Genomic DNA, 10,451 nt, shown 5'->3' with positions numbered 1-10,451 from the left:
GCGTTTTAGTAGACTATGTAGCTTGCAGCATAGACATAAAGCACGTTTCGCAAAGCTGCATTTTTGGTGCTGAATTTTTCGTCGAGCGTGTGTATAATAGATACTGGTGCAAATTAAAAGCGTTTAGCGTGTAAGTACACGTATCAACAGAGCGTTTTCGTTGAATAAACTTCCTTTCTATAGCAACCTGTATGTGGGGCCCTGCGCGGCCCTACTGTGAAAGCACATTAATGTATTTGTTCGCATATGTGTTTTTTTTCTAGTTATGTGGAAGAAAAACCGAGTCGCAGTTCTTGTGGTTTTGCACATTTGCGGTTTGATGAATGTCAAAATAAACTTCCCTTTGTTAGATTAAGGAGACAGGCAGAGTGCTAGATTGCGATAGGTTAACACGTGAGTAGCTCACAAAGGCTGGGTGACTATTTGTCTTCGTCACGATTTAAAAAAAATGGTGTCGTTAGAGATCATCATCATCATCATCGTCATCAAAATCATCATCATCATCATTATCGTCATCATCAACGCCATTCACCCAAAATCTAACATTATACCCTTTCCGCAGTGTCCTCGCCCGAAGGCGGTGATTGGGAGCACCGGGCCCAGTGGTGGAGAGAAGGACGGAGCAGTCGCCATTTGCCCGGAGATGACTCCGCGATGGCGTGACGGTGAGTGGGTGTGCACATAGTCTTAACGCGCTGCATACAGCAGCGCCGCCTGCGGCACGGACGTTTCTGTGCTGACGCCGCTGGTGTACTGTGACGTCAGCGAAAGGACACGGTCTGCGATTGGCGCACAGCATGGACGAAGAGAGAGAGGTAGGCCCTGACGTCACTCTCTGTCAAGCCTGACCGGACCGGCACCTACAACTTATGGGGCAGTTGCTCTCCTCCTCGCTATCTACCCTTTCCCCTGTCGGAGCCGTGCGCGTCTCCTTCTCGGAGCACTTTGCTCCGCCGACTAATCCCATGCGAGAGTTCAAGCCGAATATGTGACAACACTTTCTGTTGATTCTGCCTCGCAAAACGAGGACAAGCGAAGCCTAAAATAACGCCCGACTTCCGGCACACTATTCTCAATGCATCTCGCATTATTATGACCTTCCCTCACTTTCTTTCGTCCTCCATGGTGTACAGCTACGAAGGTTATGCGGCAGCAAGAAGCGATGCAGGCTCGCATGCTCTGCGTGCTTCTTTCCCATATTGCCCGCTTTTTTTTCTTTTTGCCATCTTCCCCCATAGGGGAAGGACTGGCGTGAGCGAGTAATTACGTCGCCACTATAGCGTGGTGGCTTGACAGAACCGTTGTGGCTGCGGCCAGGCGTCCTTTGAACGATACTCCGGGACCCAGCGGATAACCGAAGACGCTGACCACGCGCCGGAAATGGGGCCAAATAGTTTTCCCGCGACACAAACGTCTACCGACGTCTGCGAAAATTCACTCATGGCCAAGTTGGTGGACCCGCAGGCCCCCTTTTAAATGACGTACACAAACACAAGGCTGACTTCGCCGTGAGGGCGTTAGATTTAAGGTTTAGGTTAGGAAGTTAGGTTGGCCGAGTTTTCCTCAATATATGTAGCAGACGACAGGAGGCCACGCCTTCGGACAACGCTGCACGTGCGCGGGTTTCGCGGCCACACCTGCCATGCTGGAGCTCCACTAGGGCTTCACACCCGCCGTGGTCGCTCAGTGGCTATGGTGTTGGGCTGCTGAGCACGAGGTCGCGGGATCGAATCCCGGCCGCGGCGGCCGCATTTCGATGGGGGCGAAATGCGAAAACACCCCTGTACTCAAATTTAGGTGCACGTTAAAGAACCCCAGGTGGTCGAAATTTCCAGAGTCCTCCACTACGGCGTGCCTCATAATCAGAAAGTGGTTTCGGCACGTAAAACCCCATAATCTTAATTTTTTAGGACTTCACGCAGTGTGGCCAAGGCATGGTCCCGCGTTAACGAGTCACCCTAATCCTACTCGTCGCTGTAACTGGGGGTCATCGTTCCCTCTCGTGCGACGTGGCGTCCAGCGCGACGCCTGACTGAAGCGACGGGCGTTGCGTCCGCAGGCTTATCTTATCAACGTCCACCGAAGGTGATATCTGCATCAGCGCTGAAGTTCTGATACCATGGTTTCGGTCTTCTCTTTCGCTAAATTCCGCATGTTAGGCAACAGAGAAGCGGAAAAGTGTGCCACACTTTTGTGCAGCTAGGCCTTTAGGCAAATATTCCGAATAAACTTCAATAACAGAACTTTAGCTCAGAAGCAGTTATTGCATTTGTTAAGCTGAAACTTCATTCGTAAGTGGAAAAACCAATATTATATGCGCAGAAGAACTAGCTAAGGTTGTTTCACTATGACGGTCCGCTCTGATGTCGCCATTTATTGCAACCGATTTGCGGCATTCGCTCTTGTCTCTCCTCAGCTCACTCGCATTAACCTTTCGCCTTTTACTAAAGGTTACCGTGGGGAGGGACACCTTAATGAGCCTACAGGCCAATTTTTGCGAGGCCCTGCTCGTTTGGGCGGGGCCTACCCACTCAATCCAAAGAAAGATTGCATGATACTTCGCAGGATTGTATCGCTGCTATGTCGGTACGTTGATGTCTGCGTCTGTCTCCGCAAGTGTCAGACCACTGCTATTCAAAGGACGGTCGCCAGAAGCGTGGTGAGGCAGTGCCGCCGAGTATCCAGTAGTCAGCGATTGTCTTTCATTGCGACAACAATCGTACCGGCGCTCGAGGCACATTTGCGGCGTCGCCGTGCTGTTCCGCTATTGACAGCGCACGCGCGGAAGGTCTCGGAATAGAGGGTCTGCCGAGACGTGTAGTGCGTTTGAGTGCAAGAAACACGACGAACTGTGGGCAGCGTCCGTTGCATAGTAAGCGTTGCACCTTATTAAGCGCACTAGCGTTCTTGCCGAGCTGCTGTGTGCATGCACTATTCTGAGTGGAACGGGCAGTAAATGTCAAACTACCGTTATCTAATTTTTCGCTGGGCGCTGGCTAACTAACGCCGGCCGTTTCCAGTCGATCTCGTCTCGTGTACACCATCCAGGTGCGATGTTTGCAAAGTTATTGGCGGCGCTCATCGCGCCGGCATTCTGAGACGCCTGGTCGCTGCCGGGACGCTGTTCCTCCTACACAGCTGGAGTTGCCTTAAGTGCACGCTGCATCGCGCCCACGTGTCAGACTAGTCGGAACATCGTCCAAGGAGTTCCAGTTCCATTGTGTAAGACTGCACAGATCCCCCCACCCCAATCTAAACCGTGTAATCGCCGGCTTCTTGCCCATTGCCCTGTATTTGTAGAGAGGAGTTGCTTGAGGAAAAGGAAGACAAGACAAAAATAAGCGGAGCCGCGATACGTTATCATCATCATCATATTTCATGCCGATGCAACTGCCAGAACCAAGACCTTTGTCGATGGCTTGCAATTAGGCATGTCTTGGGATACCTGACTCCATTTGCTGCTACAGAATTACTTAGGGAGACCTAAATTTTGCACGAATCCTGCAACTGATTAATAAGTAACAAAAATTTAAATTATGGGGTGTTACGTGCAAAAACCATCATCTGATTATGAGACACGCCGTAGTAGGGGGGACTCCGGAATAATGTGGACCACCTGAGGTTCCTTAACATGCACGTAAATCTATACGGATGTTCTTGCATCTCGCCCGCGTCCTGCTTGCTTGCTTGCTTCCTTTGTCATAGCGCTTGCCCACTAGGGGGGATTGGCCAAGAACCCGGGGGTTAAACGGAAACGCTTATAGAAAAAACGTATTTTTGAAAGGATAAATTTGAACGTTATAAATTTTAATCAACCGAATCGGAATTTTGTAAATTAATAAGTAATGAATCAGTAAATTAGGCTAAATTGGAATTTTGTAAAATAATAAATCGGCGAATTAACTACGCATCCTCCTTGAGTCACCAAGAAGCTCGCCTACGGCCCTGCGCATGTTCCTGTGCCTAAATCCGAATGCAGTTGCATCAAAGGAGAGAATGTTTTCAGTGTTTATACAGCAATGCCAAATTTTCGCAACGTAATTTCAAAGTATTTATTTCTCTCGATTGCGAATCGGCCGCAGCTTAATAAAGAACGACCAATGGTTTCAGGTTCTTTACAGAAATGACGTGCAGAGGGGACAGCGCCAGACCAGACTTGTGCGGATAAAAATTTAGAGGTGGAATATGCGGCGTCGTAATTTTGTGATGGAGAGTTCCGATTTACGGGTGGGACACTATTGATTGTCCCAAGGGTAAATCAAATGCTTCAAGCCCGTTATTTGGAGTGTCTGATTTTCAGAGTATTTTAGAAGAGATATAGCTTTCTGAATCTAGCCGCGGTGGTGTAAACAGAAGTGCGCAGAACATACGTGACTCCTTGGCCCACGTATAGGGACGTGCGTACAAGTGTAACGGCCATTTCATTTAAAAACAAACCACGGTGACCTCTGGTACCCATACCAAGCGCACTAGATGTAAGGTCGAAGGTATTAGTGCTTCTAGTTCATTCAAAACTGTACTGTCTGAGGATGAGCTGAGCGCTTTGCACACTGACAACGAATCGGTCACCATTGCAGCTGTCGGAGAACTTAACAGGATGCTTTCGAAGAGCTAAAATAATTGCTAATAATTCTGCTTGAAGTGTAGGTGTAAAATGAGGAAGTCGGGCTAAATACGACCAGGATAGCGCCTCAGAACAAATGCCTACACCCGCTTTCCCTTCACAAATTGCTGCATCCGTCGGTATTCCATTATTAATTTTAGATTGCGCTAAATTATCTTGCCACAATCCGATTTGATGTGTAGTTGGTAGGAGTTTAGCATCTGAAGTAAATACGTGCTCAAATTCTATTTTAATAGTCTTTACGGGTTGTTCGAGGCGAATGATCTCGCGTATCTGAGCTTCTCGTGGTTCTAGTTGTGCTTGCACAAAAAGAAACTGCGGGTTGCGTAGGCGCGATCATGTTTCTTCAAAGAACGCAGATGTTTCCTTAATAAATACATACTGCACTCATCTTAACCCTTTCAGACGTCACTTTATCCCGTTGATTGAAAAGTTGCTTTCACCACATCTCTTGCATTTTCAGAATCGTAGAAAGTGCACAGCTGTACAAAATATTAAAGAGTTTTCAATCGTTTAGCGAGTTTTGTCAAGTCTACAAAATTTCGACTTCACGCGAAAACTCACTACAGGAACGCAAAATATGAGAACATGTACTATTTCGTGTTTTGAAAAGCTTGAAAAGCACTTATCCAGCCACTTGAAAATTATGCCTGGTGCACGACATTGTAAAAAACAATGAAAGAAGTGAACCCGCTACATACAACATACTGACACAGAGTAAAAACACCCAGCTGTCTACCTTCCCACTCATTTTGCTAAAACATTCTGCACGTTATACAAAATTGCAGCAGAGTTCCAATAATAAGTGTCTCAAGATGTATGAAACACATTTTGAATACCATTACTTTCATCAGTGCTTTTGCTGTTGATGCACTCTTCCGCTGTGCACAATTGTGTAGACATCGTCTCAAAGGGTTAATGAAGACGCGTAAATGTTTAAGTAGGCTTTTACTGTAAGAATGCGGAATCTGCATGCAAGTATGGGTAATCGGGCTTCTTGACATAATATATTATTAGGAACAAATTTCGACAATCCAAGAGAAATCCGGAGAGCCTGTCACTCTAGAAGAACGAGGGGGTTAATCTTGTATGCTGGCCCACCAGAGAATAAACGGCTCCCAAACTACAGTATGGGTCCCATCTAAATGCGGCCGCCGTGGCCTTTCATTATTCTCCCTCGCTAGACCCCGTATGTTAATCAACAAAGAAGCGGAAAAGTGTGCCACACTTTTCTGCAGCTACGATTTTAGGTAAACATTGTGAAAAAGCTTAAATAACAGAACTTTAGCTCAGATGCAGTTCATGTGTATTTATTAAGCTGAAACTTATAGGTAAATGGGAAAACCAATATTATATGCGTAGAAGAACTGGCTAAGCTCGTTCCACTGTAACGGTCCGCTCCGATGCCGTAATTTATTGCAACCGAGTTACGGCATTCGCTCTTGTCTCTCCTCAGCTCACCCGCATTAACCTTTCGCCTTTTACTAAAGGTTACCGTGGGGAGGGGCACTTGAATGAGCCTCTAGGCCAATTTTTGTGGGGCCCTGCTCGTTTGGGTGGGGCCTATCATCTCAATCCAATGAAAGATTGACGTGCAGATCTGTGTGACCACGACCAACGTCCGCGTACTCCGCGGCTGAGGACGGGCGCCAGAAGCGTGGTGAGGCATTGCCGCGGAGTATGCCGTAGCCGTGGATTGCCTTACATTACGGAAACAATTGTACCGGCGCTCGAGGCATATTTCCGGCGTCGCCGTGCTGTTCCGCTATTGATCGCGCACGCGCGGAAGATTATAGAGGGTCTCCAGAGACGCGTGTATATTGCGTTTGGCTGTTAGAAAAACGACGAACTCTGGGCCGCGACCACTGCATAATGAGCGTTGCAGCTTGTTAAGCACACTAGCGTTTTTGCCGAGCTGCCGTGTGCATGTACTATTCTGAGTTGAGCTCGCCGTAAAGGTCAAAACTGCCGTTATCAGATTTTTCGCTGAGCACTGGCTAACTAACGCCGGCCGTTTCCCGTCGGTCTCGTCTTGTGTATACCGTCTAGGTGCGACGTCTATAGCGTTATCAATAGGTGATGCTGATCGCGCCAGCATTGTGAGACGCCTGGTTGCTACTGGGACGGTGTTCCTTCTACACAGCCGGAGTTGCCGTACGTGCGCGCTCCATCGTGCTCACTTGTCACACTAGTTGGAGAACCGTTGGAGGAGTTCCAGCTCAATTGTATCATCATCATCATCATCATCATCATCATCCGGGTTACGGCCACTGCAGGGCAAAGGCCTCTCCCATACTTCTCTAACTACCCCGGTCATCTACTAATTGTGGCCATGTTGTCCCTGCAAACTTCTTAATCTCATCCGCCCACCTAACTTTCTGCCGCCCCCTGCTACGCTTCCCTTCCCTTGGAATCCATTCTGTAACTCTTAATGACCATCGGTTATCTTCCCTCCTCATTACACGTCCTGCCCTGCCCCCCATTTCTTTTTCTTGATTTCAACTAAGATGTCATTAACTCGCGTTTGTTCCCTCACCCAATGTGCTCTTTTCTTATCCCTTAACGTTACACCCATCATTTTTCTTTCCATAGCTCGTTGCGTTGTCCTCAATTTAAGCAGAACTCTTTTCGTAAGCCTCCAGGTTTCTGCCCCATACGTGAGTACTGGTAATTGGCTCAATTGGCTCAATTGTATACGACTACACAAATCCCCTACCCCTTCCTAATCTGTGTAACCGCTGGCTTCTTGCCCATATCCCTGTAGTTGGTGAGAGGAGTTGCTTGAGGAAAAGGAAGAGAAGAAAAAAAATAATAAGACCGTGGTCTTCTCTGTCCGAGAATGTTGCTGTCGCAGCAAATGACTTCACTGCTGAAGGAATAGCTGAACACTGGTGCCATGTGTTAATGACCGCCCCTCATCCTCACAACTTACGGGCGTTTGACGTGCGCCCTATATACAGGGTGTTTCAGCGAACACTTTCAAAATTTTTAAAGGTTGCCTGTGGCAGATAGTCAATTCTAGTTTACGAGCCGGTCTACTCGAAGCGGTGGACACTACTTGCACAAAAAATTGAAGTGCAAAATCGAGTAATTAACAAGAATTCCCTCATTACATTTTTAGTTAGTTACCTTATTATGACCCATATTGCAATTTACAAATTCTAGCAGTGGACATTTCAAGGCGGATCCACTTGCAACGAATTTTCAAAATGACACTAGTTTCATGCTATAAATTCCCGAACTTCGCGTTCCAGTTACTTGTGTGCTTCAGTGCATGAAACGACGTTTTCTTAACAAATTAACTGAAACGCCGATGCATTTCTCTCCAAAGTTCGGGAATTCATAGCTCGAAACTAGTGTGATCTTGAAAATTCGTTCCAAGTGAATCCGCCTTGCGAAATCCACTGCTATAATTTGTAAATTGCAATATTGGCCATAATGTAATTAGTTAAATACATAATTAGAGAATTTTTATTGTTTGGTCGATTTTGCATCTCAGTTTCTTGTCCGCCACGTTGAGTAGACCACCTCATGAACTAGAATTGTGATATCGGCCACAGGCAACTTTTAAAGATTTTTGAAGGTGTTTGCTGAAACACCCTCTTTACAGGGAGACCAACGGTGGTCAGGAAGCACTAGGACTCTACCCGTGTTGCTAACACGTGGCCGCTGTCATTCACTGGACATTCCATGAACATGACGTTTTCAATGGCGAAGAACGCGTGTCCTCACTGACGCTTGCCGTAATTCGATGCGCCCAGCCAGGCCCCGGTTCACGGCCACGCTCCGGTGGAATTGCGCATGCGCACCCACTTCGATCTCGCTGGTGCTCGGTCACGTGTCCCACCTCTACCTCCGCATGAACCCGACGCAGCCGCATCATCGGCCTATTTCATGCCGGTGCAACTTCCAGGACCAAGGCATCTATCTGCCAATGACTTGCAGTTATGCATGTCTTGGGGTACCTGACTCCATTTCCTGCTGCATAATTAATTAGAGGGACCTAAATTTTGCACGAATCCTGCAGCTTAAGAGTACGTAACAGAAAATTAAATCATGAGGTTTTACGTGCCAGAACCACCATCTGATTATGAGGCACGCCGGAGCGGGGAACTCCGGATTAATTTGGACCACCGGGGGTTCCTTAACGTGTACCTAAATCTAAGCACCACGGGTGTTTTTGCATTTCGCCCCCATCTAAACGCGGCCACCGTGACCTTTCATTCTTCTCTCTCGGTAACGCCCGTACGTTATAATCATCAAATGAGCGGAAAAGTTTGGCACATTTTGGTGCAGGTACGCTTTTAGGCAAACACTGCGAAACATTCTTAAATGACAGTACTTTTGCTCAGGGGCTATTATTGTGGATTTATTAAAATGAAACTTGATACGCAATAGAAAAACAATATTGTATGCGTAGAAGAACTATCTAAGCTTGTTCCACTATGACGGTCCGCTCCGATGCCGTCATTTATTGCAACCGACTTGTGGCATTCGCTCTTGTCTTTCCTCAGCTCACACGCACTAACCTTTCGCCTTTTACTAAAGGTTACCGTGGGGAGGGACACTTCAATGAGCCTACAGGCCAATTTTTGCGAGGCCCTGCTCGTTTGGGTGGGGCCTATCAACTCGATCCAAGGAAAGATTTCATGTTACATCATCATGCCGTATGTTGTACGGACCGCTCACTCTATCGTGGCGTCGGTTGTCAGTCCACTACAGTCCTGACGGAGCGAATACCACTGCGCGCTTTCTGGCAAACGCCTGCCGATTCGGCGGCAGAGGAGAGTCGCCGGAAGCGTGGTGAGGCCGCGCTGCGGAGGCCGCGGAGTTCGCCGTAGTTGGCGAATGTCTTTCATTGCGATAGCAATCGTACAGGCGCTCGAGGCACATTCCCGGCGTCGCCGTGCTGTTCCGCTATTGATAGCGCACGCGCGGAAGGTTATAGAGGGTCTCCAGAGACGCGTGGTGCGTTTAGTTGCAAGAAAAAACGACGAACCGTGGGCAGCGTCCGTTGCATAATGAGCGTTGCACCTTATTAAGCACACTAGCGTTCTTGCCGAGTTGCTGTGTGCCTGCATTATTCTGAGTGGAACTGGCAGTAAAGGTCAAACTGCGGTTGTCTAATTTTTCGCTGAGCGCTGGCTAACTAACGCCGGCCGTTTCCCGTCGATCTCATCTCGTGTACACCGTCTAGATGCGACGTCTGCAGCGTTCTTGGCGCCGCTCATCGCGCCGGCATTGTGAGACGCCTGGTAGCTGCCGGGACGCTGTTCCTTCTACACAGCTGGAGTTGTCTTAAGTGCACGCTGCATCGCGCCCGCGTGTCACACTAGTTGGAGCACAGTCGGAGGAGTTCAAGCTCAATTGTGTACGATTGCACAAATCCTCCCACCGCAAACTAAACTGTGTAACCGCCGGCTTCTTGCCCATACTCTTATAGGGGGTGGAGGAGTTGCTCGACGAAAAGGAAAACAAGAAAAGAATAAATAAATAAGACGGTGGTCTTCACTACGCGAGAATGCTGCTGTCGCAGCGAATAAGTTTAGAATTGAACGAATAGCTGAACAATGATACCTTTTTTTATTGATCGCCCACCTCGTCACTACTCATCGCCGTTTGACGTGCGCCTTATTTAAGTATAGAGAGACCAACGGTGTCCAGAAAGTGCTAGGCCTCTTTCCGTGTTGCTAAGATGTGGCCGCTGACATTCGGTGGAAATTCCGCGAAAATGACATTTTGAATGACGAGGAATGCGCGTCCTTACTGACGCTTCCCTTAATCCCATGCGCCCAGCCAGGCCCCGGTTCACGGCCACGCGCCGGTG

At 48.0% G+C, this 10,451-nt stretch overlaps 1 protein-coding gene and 3 non-coding genes across 4 annotated transcripts in view; all 4 read left to right on the top strand.

Annotated features, from left to right (window-relative positions):
• Window positions 1-593: 593 nt before the first annotated feature.
• Prosap (SH3 and multiple ankyrin repeat domains prosap) overlaps window positions 594-10,451 on the top strand; it is a 228,490-nt gene continuing 218,632 nt past the window's right edge. The window contains exon 1 of the mRNA XM_075675787.1: window positions 594-665. The gene's annotated coding sequence lies outside the window, so the exon portion shown is untranslated. The remainder of the gene's footprint in view (window positions 666-10,451) is intronic.
• On the top strand, window positions 2,397-2,523 carry LOC142565114 (U5 spliceosomal RNA). Its single transcript, XR_012824799.1, has one exon. It is a non-coding gene; the product is annotated as a U5 spliceosomal RNA (small nuclear RNA).
• Window positions 6,061-6,187, top strand: LOC142565117 (U5 spliceosomal RNA). Its single transcript, XR_012824802.1, has one exon. It is a non-coding gene; the product is annotated as a U5 spliceosomal RNA (small nuclear RNA).
• LOC142565115 (U5 spliceosomal RNA) lies at window positions 9,119-9,245 on the top strand. Its single transcript, XR_012824800.1, has one exon. It is a non-coding gene; the product is annotated as a U5 spliceosomal RNA (small nuclear RNA).

This window comes from Dermacentor variabilis, chromosome 11 (assembly GCF_050947875.1).
Source record: "Dermacentor variabilis isolate Ectoservices chromosome 11, ASM5094787v1, whole genome shotgun sequence".
Classification (NCBI taxonomy): domain Eukaryota; kingdom Metazoa; phylum Arthropoda; class Arachnida; order Ixodida; family Ixodidae; genus Dermacentor; species Dermacentor variabilis.
Note: the sequence above shows the minus strand (reverse complement) of the source record. Positions and strands in the feature narration are given on the sequence as shown.